Source organism: Mirounga angustirostris, unplaced genomic scaffold (genome assembly GCF_029215605.1).
Source record: "Mirounga angustirostris isolate CCGP_5_RB_7025 unplaced genomic scaffold, mMirAng1.0.hap1 SCAF_8, whole genome shotgun sequence".
Lineage (NCBI taxonomy): Eukaryota > Metazoa > Chordata > Mammalia > Carnivora > Phocidae > Mirounga > Mirounga angustirostris.
The window spans coordinates 115,101,093-115,118,481 of NW_026991716.1; the positions used below are offsets into that span (position 1 = coordinate 115,101,093).

General features: G+C 37.2%; 1 long non-coding RNA gene across 2 annotated transcripts in view; it reads right to left on the reverse strand.

The window, feature by feature from the left end:
- Window positions 1-6,329: 6,329 nt before the first annotated feature.
- The window catches only part of LOC123836630 (uncharacterized), a 38,872-nt gene continuing 27,812 nt past the window's right edge, over window positions 6,330-17,389 (reverse strand). Inside the window, exons 3-4 of one of the 2 annotated variants that reach the window (XR_010413763.1) lie at window positions 7,555-7,719; window positions 6,330-7,352 (exon numbers count right to left, since the gene is read on the reverse strand). This is a non-coding gene — a long non-coding RNA (uncharacterized LOC123836630). The remainder of the gene's footprint in view (window positions 7,353-7,554; window positions 7,720-17,389) is intronic. The other variant, XR_006789011.3, reaches the window with a different exon arrangement.

Below are 17,389 nucleotides of genomic sequence, written 5' to 3' on the forward strand. Positions count from 1 at the left end.
GTTAAATTCTTTAGAGCTGGGATATTAGGTACCTTACTCTTCATTTCTTACATGAATTATTATGGTATTTGACATAAGGTAAGTGATCAGTATTTACATATCCATTGTACTTTAAATTGAAACTGTACCAAACATAATTAGTAATTCGTAAAATGGGTTTAGTTCTGCATTATTGTAATCGTCCTCCAATTACAAATATGTTGTTCTACGTGACATTGTCCCTCATTCACTGATATTCTGTTGCTTTAATTATATAACAGCTATTTGAATGTCCTCATGTGCTAATTCTATCATCTTTGTCATTGCTGGGTCTGGTTTTATTGATTGATTTTTCTCTTCACTACGGATTGTTTTACCCAGGTTCTTTGTCTGGTTGGTAAGTTTTGATTAGATGTCAGACATTGTAAATTTTGTTTTTCTGGTGCCAGATTTTTTTTTTCTTTAGTCTTTATTATAGCATACAGATACATTTTTTTTGGAATCAGTTTTAACATTTGCTTTTAAGCTTTGTTAGGATGGGTACAGACCAGCCTCTAGTCTCAGGGTAATTCTATTCACTACTGAGGCAATACCTTCTAAGGATTCTATGCCCCATGTACTTGGTGTTTGAATTATTGCTGAGAATACAACCTATTTCCAGTCCTATATGACACTTGGGTAGATTTTTCTAGATATTTCTTTACAGTAGTTCTTCCTCTGAATTCAGGTATTTTCTTCTCATATGTCCATATTATTCAGCCAGAAATTTAAGGGAGCACATCTGTAAATCCCTGAAGTTCTCTTTCTGTCCAGATCCATTTTCTCTGATTCCACCACTTAAATTCTAGCCTCCTTAGATTCCCCAAACTCCCACCTCGGTTTTCTCAATTCAACAAGACCAATAAGCTCTGTTTGGGCTCACTCTCCATCAGCTATGGTCTGCCACCTCTCTCCTAGCAGAGCTCACTGCATTTGTTCCCCTGCTCTCAGGAGTCACTGACCTGTATTGCCTGCTATCTAGCACCTGAAAAACCATAGTTTTAAAGATGTAGTCTAATTTTCTACTTGTTTAAGATAGAAAGGTAAATTCAATCTGATCACTCTACAAAAGCTGATAAAGTCCCTATGTTGTTGTTCTTGTGAACACTAATTAGAAGGCACTATAACGAGCACAGTGACTAAGCTAAATGAATATGCTCTTGTGAATAAATATATGGTATTATTTATTGCCTCTCAATTGTTCACTTTACTTTTTTTTTTCTCACGGAAGGACTATTTTAAATAAAATGTGGTTGAAAGGTCTACAAGAAGTGGATAAACACAGCTTTGGAGTTATTCAAACCTATGTTCTAATCCTGATTTCACCCTATAACCTATGACTACTAACTTAATCCTTCTGAGCCTCCCTTCTTCGATTGTAAAACAGAAGCTAACACAATAATCCCACATGGTTATTGTGAGGATTGAGTGTCCATCACATCTCTATAGCTTTTGTGGTGAAGCTTTATTCTGAGATCCATGCAACAGGGTGGGTCAAAAATTATATGTGAAGTTCTTATTAGAGTCTACCTCAAAACAGGCACCCAATAAGTTCCCTCCCACATTCTTTTCCCCTCCAAACAACAGGAAACTTATTGTATCAGGATGTGGAAGAATTGGCGGTCTAAACTCTGTTAACTTCTGAATTTTGGTATATTTTCCCAGGCACTTTTTTTGCTTGAACTAATAGGCAGATAAACCTGGTTCAACCATTTACCACTCTACATCTTGAATCTGAGAGTCCAAAGTGTAATGATGAATTAGTTCATTTTTCATTTTGACAGGCTTTCTTCATATTCTTCCTAAACTCTTCTTTGAGGCATCTAGCATATGATTTTGCCTATAGATGAGCCAGGTTTTCTCATTCCTTTTATTCTCTTTTATTTTTCTGTGTCCTCCTATTCTCACATCCTTCATTGGACTTCCCCAAACATTCATTTCTGATCCCTGTGCAATGCTAATAACCCAATATTCACTGTAATTCTGCCTTTAAAATGCCCACAAATACCATTTGGTTATCCTTCATCACAGCTTTATTCTCAATGTCTCACTGTTTTCACTGTTACCACACTGTTGTTCCAGTCACAAGGACTCACACATCTTCCTCCAATGTTCTTTTATTTAAATTCTCATGTTACCAAGCCCTGATGACTACTCCTCTATGAGAACTTACTCATAGGAAATGCTTTCTCACAAGAAATAATTTAGGGCAAAGTGGAAAGAGCATAGAATGTGCTGACCAGAAATCTGAATTTGAAATGTTTGCTGCACATTGTGACCTGGGGTAAATTCCTTACACTCTCTCTGGCCTTCATTTTACTCATTTGTAAAATAAGGATAATAATGAACTTTTAGAGTTTTATAAAAACTAAAATTAGATAATCTGTGAAATGCTTATCATAATAATCCACACACAGGTGATGCTCCATGACTGTTACTTTGCTTCTATACTATATATTTCTAAATCCCCAAACCTCCCACTTGGGCTTTGGTAAAAATTTTCTGCTATTTTCTTCACTTTTAAGCTTTTTCTTTTATATTTTTATCAGCAGAGAATATTCATCTTGAAGAAGGTTATTGAGGATAAAATGAGGTATGTAAAAATTGTTATATATGTGTATCACTTAAGATATATTTTGCATCAGTAAAAATAAAAATAATTAGTTCATAAAAGAAAAAGCCCAGAGATGGTGCGGGCTTCTTGGAAGATTGATTCAGCAAGTTCTTTCTATATTTCTTTTTCTTCAACAACAGTGTTGGTGTCATCCAAATATAGAGCCCCTCATGGCAGAAATTGAGGTTGTGTTTCTTCTTCATCCAATAGGAAAGGGAAATTGGTTTCCTGCGCCTTTATTAGATTCCAGCAAACATTTCTTTTTTTTTTTTTTTGATCTTATTACTGAGAATTGGATCATAAGCCCCTTTCCTCAAGCAACCATTGGCAAGAGAGGGTTGCCTTTAGCTAGACTGGCCCCCCACTTGAGTGGAGGAAAATTCTTTACACTGTATTGCTGCTACTTAGTACAGAAAGGACAGAAGAGATGCTGGGAGTCAGTCTGAATGTTTACTGTCTATCTTCCTGATGGTATGGGCTTATTTTTTCTCTTTTCTTCACTGCTGAATTCTTGGTGCCTGAAACAGTGACTAGCATGTATACAGCCATTCAATAAATAATTGTTGAGTGAGTATCAGTTATTGTCACTGGATGACTTCATATTTCTTAGAACTATATTGCTGCTCAATCAGGTCTAATAAATGTTAAATGAATTCCCTATCAAAGTCCTCAAACTGTGTGTTTCTAGCTGTTCTACCTACAAAGGCTCACTTTCTTCTCCATGTCTAACTTCTCTCCCATCACATACTAAGATGGACTCAACTTGATCAGGGTTCGTGAATCTTCCACATGCTTTGCTTTTGTGCATTTCCAAAGTTGGAATGATTTTCATGTCCTTAAAACAATATATCTCCCTGAAGGCTTCCTTAGAAGTCAAATATTTTCAACTCTAGTCACTGAATCCTAGCAAAGCCTCAGCATTCTGGCACATTTCCTTTATCTTTTGGAATATTTAATGATATTTTTCAGTCTTCTTTTTTTTTTTGTTCAATCAATAGTGAGCCCCAGAGAACTACACCTATCTATTTTGGGTAATGTATGCCCTGCAGGATACATAGTAGGCATTGGCAGGATATTCATGTTTGAGTGGCACAGAGATGATTAAGATAGAAATGATACTATTAAGGCAAATGCTATTGCTTTTAATGTCAAATACATGGAGTATCCAAACTCTGGGGTATTAGATAGATATGAAAAACTTGCTTAACCTTCAGATTTCATATCCCATTTCCAAAGATTCTGATTTAGGTCTAAGGTGGTGCTGAAAAATCTGCATTTTTATCAAATGTCTCAAATAAAAATTAGATGAACAACATTTGACTGTATAGGTATTATTCAACCAAACTCTTCTCCTTATATCAATACAAGAATAAAGAAATAAGGCTTAACTGGGTAATGTATGGAATTGTTGAATTACTGTATTGTACACCAAAAAAAAAAAAAAAAAAAGTATGGCTTAATGTCTAATGCTAAATGAAAGAGTCAATGAACATCCCTGATCCCATGAGTAACTGCTAACTAGAGTTACTGGAGTATTTAAAAATATATTTATAGAAAGGGAGGGAAGTACAGGAAAGGGGAGGGAAAGAGAGAGAAAGTACTAGATGGGAAGATTGAGTTCTGATTGTGAAGGGTTTTGACTGCTACACTAAGAGGTTTGGATTCTTCTGAAATCAGTGGGGAGTCTTGGAAGGCTTTTGAGCAGGGAATAACACAACATAATTTGTGTTGTAGAAAGCTGACTTTGTGTATGATGGATTGACCAGAAAGAGGAAGCTAGAGGCAGAAGAAAATCACATGTGATCAAAACCACAAATGATTTCTTCGGGCCACAGGGACAGGTGAGGCCCCTGGGGCTTAAGGGCCGATGTACTATGAATCAACCTAAGGCAGGTATTGTGAGTGATTGTCTATGATTTCCATTTAGAGTCACAGTGATTCATCTCTTTGTGACCGCGAGTAGTTGCTCAGTCCAGATAATAAGGTTCTCAAACCTGAGACACTCTATGCTGGTGTTCAAAATACAGAGGCAGCCCAAGAATACCTTTTATTTTTCACTTATTAATAATAGAAATTGTAGCTTAAACCTAGAAACTTACAAGGAGCAGCAAATATTTCACTTTAACGATATATCATTAGCATACGTTTTAAGGAAAAAAATGCCTATATTGAAAGTGGCTGAGACATATTGTTTACATGGTAGAGTTTATATTGGAATAGAGACCAAATCTCCCAGCTGGCAGCATCAGGGTCAGGTGTGAGGAAAGCCCTGGTGCTCTATATTTAGAGCCCAGGAAATAGGCCATTGAAGGTGGCCAGGGAAACAGGCTTTCCCTTTATGATGAAAATATTCTCCGCCTTTGCCACAAATCTCTACTGACATTTCTCTTTCATCATCATTCCAAGGAGTCCATTTGCTGGACAAAATGCTAGATGGTAAAACTGGAGGCACTGGAATTAGTTCTTTCCTTTGGAGAGGGCAAAGGAATGAGGGAAATTGAATATGTGCCCGGAAATAAGTCAATGTGAACAGCCAAAAGTTATCAGGAAGGCTGAGAATATTAAATGGGAAATGAACAAATTTTCTCCTTCTCTTAAATGCTAAAGACAGCCTTTTGATATCTGTGTAACTCAAACCGGTGTCACCCCTTCCTCCGTCCTCTTCTTGGAGCTTCCTTCCAACGCAAGCCCCATTTCAATCTTTACTGGAGCCCCAGCCTTCTTCACATATGCAAGTCTAGTTCCATCAAAACATTAGCAAGAAATTGTGGATTTCATTTTAAGATGAAGCAGGAGAGAATTTTATCACTGAAATATCCCCTTTAGACATTTCTACAATATCACTACCTCCTGAGCTGCCTGGGAGGTCTCCCCCTCTCCCCTTGCCTACTGCAGCTGCTCAGTTTCCTCACCCTCCACTCCTCTTCCCCCCCCCCCCCCCCACTCGGCCCCATTTCTTCAATCCTGCAGAGAAATTCTCCAAAATCACTCTGGGTTCTTACCAAGGCAAGAGGTCCCAAATTTAAAAGAAGGTAATTTTTCTCTTATTATTTATCTGTATAACCTTTGTTTTACCTATTTTTCCTTCATTTTTGTTATCAGTGAATAAAAAAACTAGATCAAACTAAGTGAGGAAGGCATTATTTTCATAGTTACATCTGCCATAAATTGTGGGACCAAGGGTAACCCAGGATTTATTTTTCACCCATTCCTTGGTGTGTTTATTCCACATTGGTCACTGTGTTGGGTGCTGGCATCTTTGCACTCAAGAAAGTGCCTGTAAAGGACATAAGCCCAGCCCAACATCCATAGACCCCATATTCTCAAAACCGATATTTTAACTGAGTATTTCACAGGGGGTCCTTAGGTGATTCTAAGAACCCCATGGTTCTAACAACCACCATGTGAATATATTACCTTTAAAAATTGTTGAAAACATTATATATTAGAATTTTTCTCCAGGGATGAACCACTCTTTCTGCTCCCTCCCACCCCAGCCACAATTCTGACTATGTCCCAATCATGGCAAAAAGGGAGCATTTAGTCCATACCTCAACTGGCCCTAGAACTAATTTGTCAAGCCACAAGATAGAGAAGAATCTATCAAGTAGCCTTTTACTTGTGATTTGAATAATAAACTCCACCCAACTATGGAAACCAAAATGAGAATTGCAGGTAATGAAGTGGCAGGGCCAAGTACATCATTTGTAGGGCCCAGCGCAAAAGGAAAATGCAGGGCCCCTCGTTTGAGAGTAAGGAATTTCCTAAAATATAAAGCTTTTTCCTTCTTCTATGGTCACTCTCTCTCAGTTTGCCATGGTGTTTTGTTATTTGCTTTTAATGTTCTAAGTAAAGAAACATTAAAACTTTAACATGAATTTTGCCATTCATCTTTATATGTTACAGTGCCAGTTTTAAATGCAAACCTAAGATCATTCGACTCGTATGTGAAATCACTCAAGTTGCACAATTCACATTTCAGAGCCTGTATGTGCATGTGTATTTCATTCTTACTAGAACAGCAGGGGTGCTGCACAAAACACAACTGTATCATTTGTCTATATGCATACATAGTTACCAACAGTCTTTGCCTTTGGCTTACTGATGGGTAAGGAGAGACTGAAAGGAAGAGGACTTACGGGTTGTTCGGTTTCTCTGTTCCCGTCTATGTCATTCTTTTTAGTTGAAGTGGTTGGCTAATTCAGGGAAGTAACATAAGAAAGAGAGGATGTGAGAGGGTTCTTCGGTCACTGTGTTTCTTAGGACATCGTTGTGTTTTTCTGTATTTGAAGTATGTTCTCGTTCTCAGGGAAAGCACGGCCTCTTTGAGCTGTCAGCACCCTGCTCACTCAGTTGTAGACGTGACGCATTTAGCTTATGCTCACAATGTCAACGAACTCCCACACTGCGAGTGAGTCTCTCAGAATTCTGCGCTTATGGGGAGGCAGGGAGGGGCGGACACACATACTGAGCACATCTCTACTCTTGAATGCTCAGTTGTCTCACTGGATTTCAGTTGTAAAACACAAGTTCAAAAATAAAGTTAAGACTTTCAAGATGGTGGGTGCCTGGGTGGCTCAGTCGTTAAGCATCTGCCTTCGGCTCAGGTCATGATCCCGGGGTCCTGGGATCAAGTCCCACATCGGGCTCCCTGCTTGGCGGGAAGCCTGCTTCTCCCTCTCCCACTCCCCCTGCTTGTGTTCCTGCTCTCGCCATCTCTCTGTCAAATAAATAAATAAAATCTTTAAAAAAAAAAAAAAAGACTTTCAAGATGGTGAGAACAGAACGTGACCCAGGCATGAGGCTCCTGGGTGTGCAACAGCTCACATGACCCGCCCAGGAAGCCAGTGTCAGCAGTGACCGTCCCGTTAGTCCCTCCCCCTCCGACCCCCCGGTCAGCCCTCCCTGCTACTGATACCTACTAGGCCATCTCCTCAGAACTGGCAAAGAAATCCTGCCTTCTCTTTTCTTCCTCATTTCCTTTTGTTATTTTATATTTTATTTTATTTATTTTTTCAATCTCTGTTCTTCACCCTGGAATCAGGCTCTTCTTTATACGGGTCGGCAATCTTTTAGTCCATCTCCACCTGCAAAAATGGATTGGAGTGGTTTGAGAGAAAGATCCCCACTCTAGCAGACCTTCTTCAGGAGGCATCTTAGAAATAGCAAATCTAACACGTTGAAGGTGAAGGGTATATCATGATGTTTTTGAAGCATACGCTGTGTTTGAAATCACTGTTATAAATACAGGTAGTGAGGAGCCACAGAAGACTTAAACTAGGAAAGAAAATTTAAAAACTTAGAAATGTTTTGGGGCGCCTGGGTGGCTCAGTCGTTAAGCGACTGCCTTCGGCTCAGGTCATGATCCCAGGGTCCTGGGATCGAGCCCCGCAGGAAGCCTGCTTCTCCCTCCCCCACACCCCCTGCTTGTGTTCCCTCTCTCGCTGTGTCTCTCTCTCTGTCAAATAAATAAAATCTTAAAAAAAAATTGGAAATGTTTCATTTTAGAAAAATCTTTCTGGCATATAACATAGACTTAAAATGGAGGAATCTGGAATAAATCATGGGGACTAGTTAAAAGGAAGCCATTCTCACACAGCCCATTGTAAAATGACAGTTGCCCAAGACTCTAGCTTTGAATGACACTATAATTCTTTGATTTTACTGATATGTGAGGGAAAGGGGAGTCAGGAATTCATTAGTCAACAGCTTCAAGACTAAGGGGAACTTTCTCCCAACTAGAAGTGACTGATGGCAGAAAGGGGACAGAAGGCATTTGACAGAAGGCAGGTAACTCTTCCAGGAGCTTGAGAGAAGAGAATGTTTGGGCCAACGGGCTTGATTTTCACAAAGTCAGCGGGCAGCTATTGCCCTTCATGAGTTACACGAGTTTGGGGGTGGCATTGGAGCCTGTTGTATTATAAAATATTGGGGATCCCTTAGGATAGATGTTTTCCAAAGCCAGCCCTCTCTGCCCCAAAACTCCAGATTGAGTTCTTCTATGATGCTTTCATCTTTCTCCATAATGGCTCAGACTAAAGATGGGAGAAAGCAGAAAGAGAAAGCCATTCCCATTCTCTACAACATCTGCACATACTCCCAGGTTCTTGAGAGCTTACTCCCCTGCCCAGACAACCGAATCAACTGAACATCCTATTCGCACAGAAAGGAGTCTTATTGGCTGGCAGAAGCTGTTCCATGTAACTTCTGACTTTACCTGGGTGTTTTTGGTTCGGTTTTGAATGTTCTGGTTTTTGGTTTGGGCCTATCTTCATACAGTGGTACAGGGAATGCAGGGGGATTTTCTGGGGATAGTTAACCTGTAGTCAGATGGTGAAATTGCTTCTTATTTGAATTAAAGCCACGTGTGGAAGACTTAGAAGCACGGCCGGGCTCCTGTGCATAGGGTTGGATTTTAAGAAAGTTTAGGTAGTTTGTCTTAAATAACAATGTCAGGATAAATGGAAACAAAACTGTGAATGCTTAATGTTTTCTTTTATGTCAATCTTTCTTACTGTCAGCATCCTGTAAACACTGCTAGAGAAATATCATATGCCTGCTACCTCATTTGGAAATTCCCACGTGGCAATTCCAAGTTAACATTTGGAAACAAATAAATACAAATAAATCAAGCTCTGAAAGGTAGTGTGTTTTCAAATTCTACTTTTAAAAGTGTAAATACGTCTAAGTCTCTCCTCATAAGCCGATGACCTAAAAACACTTTAGAAAGTTATATTAAAGAGGTAATGTAATTAGAAAGACCCAGAACATTCTTTCCTCCAGAGGTAGATACCTAGAAATAAAGCGAAAACATCAACAAAAGGATATTTTATTACATTATTGTCCATTCCATAGAATAAAAAATGAAATGCATGTACTTTTGTGAAGGTTTTTCCAAACTGTGCCCCTAAAGATATGTCAACTCCAGATTGATATTAGAGATTGGATAGTACTTACAATTGTTCCAGAGTCAATTCTACTCAAATATTTCAAAAAGTCTTTTCAAAATTGCTTTACAAAGGTAATTTTATGGTATGATTTTGACTATACTATATTTAAATCATTATATATTTTTTACGTACATGTACTGTTATTTGGAAAGCCATGTAACTACCAAATCAAAGTAGAGTAGATGGAGCTTGGGACACTATACTCTGCTGATTATCTTTGTACTTCCTTTGTCAGGCATTTTTGAAAATGTCTTATTGTTTCACATCACCAGCATGGCCCCTAGCAAAGATCCTTATAAATCTTTAAAGACTGTGAAGCTGAGGCATTTGCTGACCCCGTCTCTATAAGAATCATGAGGTCTGATTGACAAGAAAAACTACCTCTCTCTCTCTCTCTCTCTCTCTCCCTCCTGGCTCTCCGCTCTTGTTCTCATTTTCTCTCTCTCTGTCTTTAATGAAGCAGCTGCCCTTCTAAACTTGATCCCATATGGTCCTGTTTGAGGAAAGAGGGGGAAAAAATTAAAATCAGTTCTCACTAATTAGAGGAAAATTGTATGTAAATAATTGAAAGGTCTTTTCATTCTTATGGCTGACATTTCTACCAAGGCCTTAATTGACTGTCGGGCCTAAAGGGTTACATGCTTTTTTTAAGTAACTTGTGCTCCTGGCCAAGTACTCGCTGGGACATGCTGAGAGTAGTTTGAGATCACCCGCAGCTCTTGCTATTTTAGTCCGTGTCCCTGCTGGAAGTTGCAATTAATTCGGATAATACTAAAAAATCATAATTATGACAGTTCTGGTATTTTATAAGAATAACTTACATTCAGTCTTGCCAAGAAAGTCATGGAATGTTTAGCAGAAGGGCAAAAAAATCTATACAGTGACAACGAGTATCTTATATAGAAGCAGACCACAGAAGCCTTGATAGGGCTTAGCTTATCCTTGTAAGTAATTTGTGGAATATTCTGTGCTTGCTAATTAACCGTTCTGCGTTTAAATTGTATTTTCTATCAGTAATTATGTGTGTTGCATTTGTTTTTGTTTTTAATTCTAAGAGTTCATTCATGGGCAATATTTAAAGCCAATGCCAATTTTAAATCATTCTTGTACATAGAAATGCTATGTGTGCCCAAAGAGCACAGTGTTTCATTTTTTTCCTTGACGAATACTATGATTAAAACACCTCCCAAACCTAGTATCATTGTTAGGTCTCTCTTTCTCTCTCTCTTGCTCCTGATTTCTTCTTCTTTTAATTCAGTTTTACTTGTAACAGCTAAATTTCCTAATAGGTTTTCTTATTCTTCAAACTAGAAAAAGAAAAAGAATATATAAAGAAAAGGTTTGAGGAATTAATAGTGAATGTCTAAGATGCTGAAGTATGATTTTTTTCTGATTTGTTGGGTGATTCAAATTAGGGGCATTGAACAAATATTTTTCATGTATAAAAAATGATCTTCAGAGTGCTGATATATTTTTTACAAGATCACCCTGAAAATTACTCAAGAATTATACTCTTAGTATGTGTCCCTGTTGGGTGGATAATAGGTCTTGTAACAAATTATTTTTTAGAAGAATATTTATTTGGAGTCATTATGGTTATAGGTGCATGATTAAAGGAGGTGGAATGTAATTTATAGGCAGAAGTTCTTTATTTAATATTGACTGTTGTCTGTACTAGCGGTTTGATTTTTGATAAATTATTTTCTTTAAACTTCAGGTTCATCTATAAAATGAGGATAAGAAAAATTATAACCTGGTCTACAGAGTTGTAACGAGGACCAAAGAAGCATGAGAATATTAAAGTGTTCATTTACAGTTTGTATAAACAATTAGTTGAGAATGAGCATTCTAGTCCATGAATGTTTCTTGCTTAATAGTGTTAAGGGGTGAAATGACTAAGTAAAGGCAAAAAGGCATAAGCTAATGCTTTTTTTGTCTTTACTGATTTTTCATTGTTAATATTTTATATTTATTTTAGAAAACTTGATAAGTAGGAATCCTACTTTATTATGACTTTAATAACTACGCAGCAGTTGTAAAGAGGTAAGGAGTGCTGAATTTAAGGACCGTGCTGTTTTTACCTACTGCTAACTCGGTAGAGTCAGAGAGCAGTCCTCATACTGCCCTATAGGAACTCTGGTGGTCCGTCTATAAAATGGAGCAGTAAGTGTGGAAAATCTAATCACCCACATATGACTGCTCCTGGCTCTCCTGAACCACAGATGGGCACACCTCTTCTGAGGGGTCAGGACACGTCTGCAATGAGCACTGGCAGGGGCATGGGGTTTCCTGTGTCCTGTTCTCCTCCTTGGTCCCTGATGGTTTTTCTGTTTTCTGTTTTTTTCTCATTGGAGATTCTTTTTTTTTTTTTGACCTTTGGGAGAAATTGTTTATTGCTTCTTGTTCCATGAATTTTTTTTTTTTATGGTGACTAGTTTTGTGCTCCTAGGAAGTTAAAAAAAGAAAGGAAATTGGAAAGGAAAGGAAAAGAAAGGAAAGGAAAGGAAAGGAAAGGAAAGGAAAGGAAAGAAGAGTTATACCAGTATAATGTGTACCATAATAGGCTCCAAATGAGAGGGACATTTTACATTTGTTCCATGGATTCCTATCAAGTATTTTTGGGGATCTGATGTTTCTTTCTCCAAAGTGAATTTCTATATAGTATTAACTTCAGTTTTAAGGAATACTGCAGATACTTGAAAGTATATGTTTTTATTTACATCACCTTTGATTCTCCTTTAAAAACTGATAAAACCCTCTTAATCAAAACTTGATATATTTTGGTGGTAAAAATATCATCCTAAAATATGTCTTTGAATTAATGCTTATCCAGAATACTTTCCAGAATATAAGCATCCAACAACTACAGGAAAAAAAGAAAAAAACAAGAAATTAAAATGCTGTGGATTTAGGTTTTTGGTTGACATGGTGGTTCTTACTCCCCAAACCCTGTTACTTTTATTGTTTTCTAAATACTTAATTTAGATTTATAATCTGAGTTAGGGTGGGTTGCTTAGATACTAATTAGATATTAATTTTGCTCTATTTTGTTTTTGTGGCATGTCCCATAAATGATTGTCTTAAACACTCTCAAATAAAACATTTAAAAAACCGCCATCATTAAAAATATATCATCTAAATTTTTCAACAATTTCCTTTATTTAAGAGTACAATCCATGCTTCTAAGTTCAATTTTACTTTCTCTATATGTTCCGTTTTTATTCCTTCAGATCACATTGCTTTGTGTGCTTTCTCTCAAGCATACCTACTATAAAGCCATCTGTTGTCCAAGGGGTCATTCCTACATGAATCATGCTCTGTCAAAATTTTGAGGTTATAAATGTTCAGCTAATTGAGCGGTCTGACTAGCTGAATACTTGTAAGTGCTTTATAATATCTTTCAACACTTCGATAAACCCTGGCCCACTTAAAACTCCAGAATCCCAGAGCAAATGGGACAAGTCATTCACATGGATTCTTGCTGATAAAACTGAAACATGTTTATGAATGTCTCAGAATTGGGAATAAAATGAATGTATTTTTACTCTTAAATATTTATGTTTGAGCTCTGTCTCTTTTATGACAAAGCAAGCTGCTGGGAAGTGAAAACTTAGTCAACCAGCCAATTATTTAAGTACTCTCCGTATTAAACAACTAACTTGACTTGTTTTTCCTCACCAAACTGATGTTTTGGCATTGTGGGTGCTTACAGTTTCTAAGAAAAAAGTTGCGTGCTCTCTCTCTTTCTCTGCCTCTTCCAATTACTTTCTTTTCCTTCAAGAGACTCCATAGCGGTGAGATACTGAAAATGAATGCACAAGTGAACACTTCTATAACTTACAGCCAGCTCAAGCCATGCAGCTGACGTTCTCCCTGAGATTTCTGGGGGACTTGTGTTTTCATGGTTTCTTCTGGCCTCAAGTGCCAGAGTCCACAGGATTCCGACTCTCACTCCTACATCACTTCCATACTTACTGCTCTGCATCAGTTCAAACATGGAACTCAGCCATCTTCCTTGATTCCCTCAAAAAAAGCAATTCTAACAAAAAGTATCTGTCTGTGTCCCTGACTTTACTGAAAGTTTGGCAAGACTAAAGTCGTTTACTTAGCGATGACACAAAATTTTGAATATTGGTGATTTCTCTACTTAAAAATATGTTGGCCTGTAGCCATAGGTCACCTGGACCAGACACCCTCTTCTCCTTTTTAGGATAATTCCACTTTCTCTAACCAACCCCAAACTCAGCTCTAAGTTTCCCAGTCATGTATGAGGACTCACTAAGTGTGCTTCTGAACTTCTACATCAGGTTCTACCCATTCTCTGTTCTTGGCCAGTCTCTGTACAAGGAAGTGAGATGCACAGAAAAGTTTTATTCGACTCTCTTAAGAAATAGTCATGTCCAAATCACACACATGCATGCATACACACACATACCTGAGTACATACCACTCTCCCCACATTCCCATTTCACAGAAGGCAGCATTATCTATAGTCAGCTTGGGTTTTAATAATATTTCAGTGGAAACTTTTAACTTGTTCTCTAACCTGGCCCTTGCCTGTCCCTCAGACTTTATCCCATACTAGGCCACACAGGCCTTCTTGCTGTTCCTTGAAGGGCAACATCATTCCTTCTACATAACTTTTGTACCTTCCTATCTCTATGCCTCTCAGCAGAAATGGTTTATTCTCATGATATTCTCTCTTAACCCAAACTTCTCCTTTTTAGAAGTGACCATCCAATCGATAGCAACATCTTCCCACCTCCCCCAGTCACATTTACCCAATAGTCCCCATAAAAATCACTCTTATTTCCTTAAAAGAAATTAATCACACTCTGAGATTATCTTGATTTTTTATTTATTCTCAATTTGTATTTATTCTCAATTTTCTATCTTTGAGGACAGGGTCCTTTTCTATATTGCTTACAGATCTATCTCCAGGACCTAGGAATGTGGGTGATACTCAGTAAGAGCTACATATATTTTAAAAAATGAATAATTTATCTATTGTTAAAAAATGAAAAAAATTGCTTAATAACTTTAAAAAGTATAACTTTAACATATTTTAAAATATATCATATTATCCATCTTGTAATAGCTAATATTGAGTAATGATTATAACTATTATTATAACGAGGACTTCCTGATGTTAAGTTGATGATAAACACCACCATTTACTGTGCTCATATTTAAAATGTAAATGTTCAAATGAAATAGTATTAGCCTGGGAATGAAAACAGCCTCGTTAAAGATTAGCATCATGGAATTCTAACCCAATCCTCTCATTTAACATTTGTGGCAACTGAGACACAGAAAAACTATCTTGCCTAATATTAATGGCAAATTTAAGTCTGGAATTCAGGTTTCTTGAATCTCAAATGACTAATTTTTCCCCCTAAACCATGTCCCCAGTACTAATCTAAGAGTAATCAGTTATTTTATGTTTCATTTATAGAAAATGCAGGTGAAATTAGATGATCTCTCAGCGTTTGCTGTTCAATCACTCTTTTTCTTCCTTCCCTTCTGCTCATCAATTACTCCACAACTTGACTGGAAGCAATTGCCTTAAATTCTCACTCATATCGTCAAGCTCCTACTCACTGATACCTTGTGTCCCTAACCACTCTCTATGTCTATTACTCAGGGGTAGTGGTGTCATCCGACTGGTTGCTGCTGATATACAACACAGCAGAACTTACAACTACTGAATCTACACAAGTAGACAAATAGGGATGGTTGACCATTTGCATGTACTTCTCTGGAACACTTTCTGAGTATCAAAGAATAAGGCATAGCCAATCAAACATGTAATAAGGTAAATTATGACCAAAATGAAGTTAAAGTTGTATTTAGTATAGACCAAGTTTAAAATTAAAGTAGCAGAAGAAGACACTATTAAGACCTTTTTTGGTACTCAATGTATTGGGCTTAGAATTAAATTGCTCTGCTCATCTTGGGAGGGAAAGTTTGACCTATGTGTTTCTTCTGTTCTTAGTAGTAATAGTTTGTGCTATCAAATGAGACAGGTTACCCACAAATATATGTATAAGAATATTACAGACTAGAAAGAAATCTTATTCCCTGGTGTAAAAGCCCTTGGATGAATCAAGTTTAGTCTACCTTAATTAGATTGTTATCCAATTTATTTTAATACCTCACAAAAACATTACAAAATCTACCAGGATAGTTCAAAGTTTTGTGTAGTCTAGTGAAAACCATTTTTAGAAGGAAACTGGATTGAAGTACATTTTCTGAGCGACTATGTGAATTCAGAAACTAAGTGTTTTTGCGTTTAGGATTTTCAAATACACTAAAGAATTTAACATTTCTTTACTATGTTACTTTTTTGCCTACAGAGGAGTTTCCTAACACTGGTTATGCAAGTGCAAAGAAAAGAGATAGTGATATATCCGATACATAAACATAATCCCTTATCTTGTTCCCTTAATCCCTCTCTGTAGTATCTGGAGCATTTGGCTAAATCAGCCTTGATTTAACCACTGGAAATCAGTAAAGAGGTATAGACAGCAAGTGGTGGAATGGGATAAAATATTGGGGCAAGAAATCTGAGATGTATCTCAGAGGAAACTGGAACAATTGAGATTTTTATGTTTATATTATACAATACTCCGTGTTGATCTTGGATTTATGGACACTCCTGGAACATTCAGGGGGCTTCATACATCTCCAGAATTTTAATGTAAAATTGTATGTGTGTTTTTTAGGAGGCATGTAATGATCCATAGTTTTCATCATATTTGCAAGGGAGGCCTGTGAGCCAAAGAGGCTAAGAGCATAATATCGTGTCAACACATTATGAGAGAACAAGCACTATAAAGATGGCAAACAATGAACTAATATTAAATTAGCATCTCTCCTCTTCCCATCTCCAGTTGTATTTGACATTTTTCATTCCCAGACTTGGAAATTAATTTCTAGCTTAGGACTGTGAAGCTGAAGTAGATGAGAATAATTTAGTAAAGATTTAGGGAAGAAAGCTTAGGATAGATAAAAGGTGAGAAAATAAGATTTAGTAGAAAAGAAAACAAAAAGATGGTTTGGCTAAATGGTAAAGTAATAATGATTTCTATATGTAGAAAAATGTAATATAATGATAGGAAGCAACTGTTCTTCATCCTCTATTAAATGTTGTTTTCATTGGTAAGGACAGCCAACATTTATTGGAAACTTACCGTGTGCGTTAGATACTGCTTAAGCATATCTTTTTTTTTTTTCCACATCAAGTTCTCACAACAGATCAATGAAAGGAGGACATTTTTCCCTCCATTTTTTCAGACAAGGAAATTATAATCACCCTGGAAGATCAGGAAGGACTTCCAAGAAGAGGTGACATTTAACACTGAATTTCCAAAGATCTGTGTATACGTTTTGGAAGTGATGTGGAGTTCAGAATGGAAAGGAGTGAGTAGAGGGGGCTGACAAAGGAACAGAGCAGGGAGAGTAACAGCGAAATTAGATTTTATTTAGATATGAGGTAACTTCTCTTGAAACGGATTTGAACATAGGAAGAGATTGATAAGGAAGGCTTTGAAATTTTGTCTTGTAGAGGCTTTCAATAAAGGAGAGTTACATTGAATCAGGATGAGGCTGTACGTGAAGGCTGGGGAATGGACACCAGTTTTGTGGGTTTTTTTTTTTCTAAGTTTCTTCCAGCTTTGGTACTTCAAAAGCAAAAACTTCAGTGTCCCTAAGCAAAACAAATATTCAGAATTTATAAATAGGTCAAGAATGGTAGACCATCTTAAGAAACCTCCTTCCATTGTTTCATAAGAGATCTTATCAATGC